Raw genomic sequence first — 2768 nt, 5'->3', positions numbered from 1 at the left:
ACTCTTTAGAATCTTAAACATTATTCCAACAATAATTTTGTCTTTAATAGTATATGAAAACAGACATTACTACTAAAAAAAGGAAAATAATATAATTTTTAAACATTTCTTGAAAATGAGAGGCCTTGTCCATTACAAATTTTCAGTGTCATTAAAAATTGTGTTAGGAAGCAGGATTTGATTTGATTTGATTTGATTTGATTTGATTTTACTGTAGCCAGGAAACAATTACAGCTTGTAAGGATGAGGAAGGTGCCAAGGGAGTTTTAGACTCAGTCCCCCAAAAACCATAAACTCTCCCATCTAGTAAAAGATTTTTGACACTCTATATTCACGAAGGGTTATAATCTGGGTGTCTTAATGAGTTTATACTAGTCAGATGATCCATGATAGTTTAAATAAACATGTTTAAATTTGTGTGGGTGAAGACTATGTAGCAAATAAAAACCGTTTGATTGTTGTGCATAAGCCAAAGCAATGTAAAGGAATGGTGTCATGTAGCTAATGCTCCATAGCTGAAAGATTTATTAAATACTTGAAGATTAATGTGACTATTTTTCTCATGCTATGTATGCATGCAAAATTTGTGGGTTTTTTTCATATAGTTCTTTCTGACTTATCCCGTAAGCTGCCATGGCATCCTTTCTCTAACTGGCACAATGACTGAAAACCTCAATAAAGCCACACGTTCCCATTGATCTCTTCTATACATTGTACATCTAAGGAAACTGACAGCTATACCTTGAAGACTCATATACATCCTTATAGCTGTTAGCAAAGAAAAGAGGATTTGATTGATTGATACCTGAAAATTAATGTGCTAAGAATATGAGATCCTTCATCATAACACTTCATCATATACTAGTTAATGCTAGGAACATGGCTTCACTGGCTGATAGTCGACTTTCTTCAGTGATACTGTTAGTCCTTTACAAATTAACTGCTCAATGCACATTCTGAACTAATTCATCTGCGTTGGCAGATAAGATATGACTTCTTAAATGTCATTTCCCTTCAAATATTATAGCAAAGATGGATGGGGCAAAGTGAATTTATGAGACGGTTTAGCATGAAGTATGTCTTTCCTATAAGACAAAGAAATTAAACCAACCTACTTCCATCTCAAAATAGATAAAGTACTGTTTTTGTCAACTTGATGTCAGTTTTGTCAACTGAATTTCAAAGATCTGCAGTCAAATGCTGTGAAGGCTACAACCATCACTCTGAAAGAGATAACAGAGAAAGTTTGTTTCCTTGAAGTGAACTTTAATGATAGCTGCTTTGAGTCCAAGTCTAAGTTTTGCTCCTTAGCTGTATTCTACCAAAGACAGACAGTTCATAACTACTATTTGCAACTCATTAAGTATACAGGAGATCCAACATAAAAAAAGCCCAGACTGTGATTGTAACTGTTTTAGTTTAACAAAAAAAGAAAATTAGCAGCAAACACCTTCAAAATAGCTCCATTCTAATAATTCTCTAAAAGACTGTGAGGATCTCCGTCATTTTTACTTTCACATCTACTGACAAAAAATGGGTTCCTTTGAGTAGTGACTTGATCTCTGGGATCTCTTCAACCCAAGCTTCAGTCAATAATTGAAAATATTCTGTCACAGATTTCTTCAGTTTCACAAGAAAATTTATGTTAATTTGTTGTTCATTCTTACACATCTGCATTTTCTGATTGAGGGTAAGAAAACCTCTGTATTTGAACACGTGTCCACTCATACTGAGTGAAAAGGTTGTGTTGAACCTTGTCGCACTGTGACAGGTAAGAATATGTAGTATAAGCAACTCTTTTTCCCTCCCCTCCCACTCTTGGTTCCTGAGCAATAGGATTAGTCTCTGGGTTTTTTTGTGTTGGACCTCATATTCATTCCTTAGTCTCTTAAAGTAATATTTCAATGTCAGTTACAGAAAGCTGGACCTGTTGAGTGTCTGTGATCAGAAAAGTGCTTATGATCTGAATCAGAGGCCGGGTATTTTGAAATAACTTGCTTAAATGGATTGCCATTTTAAGTAACTTAAACTGATAGCACTGGACAAAGAATTAAGCACTTTTGTTCATGGAGGAAAAAAGAAGAAGTCATAAAAGAAACCTAGACTATATGACGTGGCTAGAAGAGAAAAGTTATCATACAGATTTTCAAACAGAGGAATTCAAGTAAATTTCCAAAAGCAGCAAAACAATTCATATATTTACACAGTTGGACCATTGAACTCCATCTGTTAGTGTTGTCATTACAAGGTTTTATTTAAATTTGCTAATGGCTTTGCCAGGTTTCAGTAATTCTGTTCTTATTGTTTATAGTAATTTTGAAGGGACAGAAAGGGGGTAGGAGGTGTAGGTTTCAGAAGAAAAGGGGTGCATTCATCTTCATTAGCAGTCTGTCAGAATTAATCTTTGTTTTCAAGAACAAGATTGAGATGGGGGGAGAAGAGGGAAGAATGATCAACACTGGAAGACATCCATTAGAAAAATAGAATCTCTTCTTTGGTATAGGGACTGTAGGTTAGACTTTGAATATGACTTAACCTCATCTGAAATCAGCCACATTTATTAAACATATGCACATTTAGGAACTGTAGATACTCTCCTGAGTTGAGAAACTAAGAATTACTGAAAACTCTCTTTGCTGAGCATGTCCTGCTTTTCCAGCTGAATAGTACAGAGCAAATGGTTTATGAACTAACCATGTAGCTCCATATGATCCAGAAGCAGGAAGAAGTGGGCACACAGGACTTTTATTGAAGGGGTTGTTGTGGAC

Source organism: Phaenicophaeus curvirostris, chromosome 3 (assembly GCF_032191515.1).
Source record: "Phaenicophaeus curvirostris isolate KB17595 chromosome 3, BPBGC_Pcur_1.0, whole genome shotgun sequence".
In the NCBI taxonomy this organism is placed as follows: domain Eukaryota; kingdom Metazoa; phylum Chordata; class Aves; order Cuculiformes; family Cuculidae; genus Phaenicophaeus; species Phaenicophaeus curvirostris.
The sequence above is the reverse complement of the archived record's forward strand: the minus strand, read 5'-3'. Positions refer to the sequence as shown.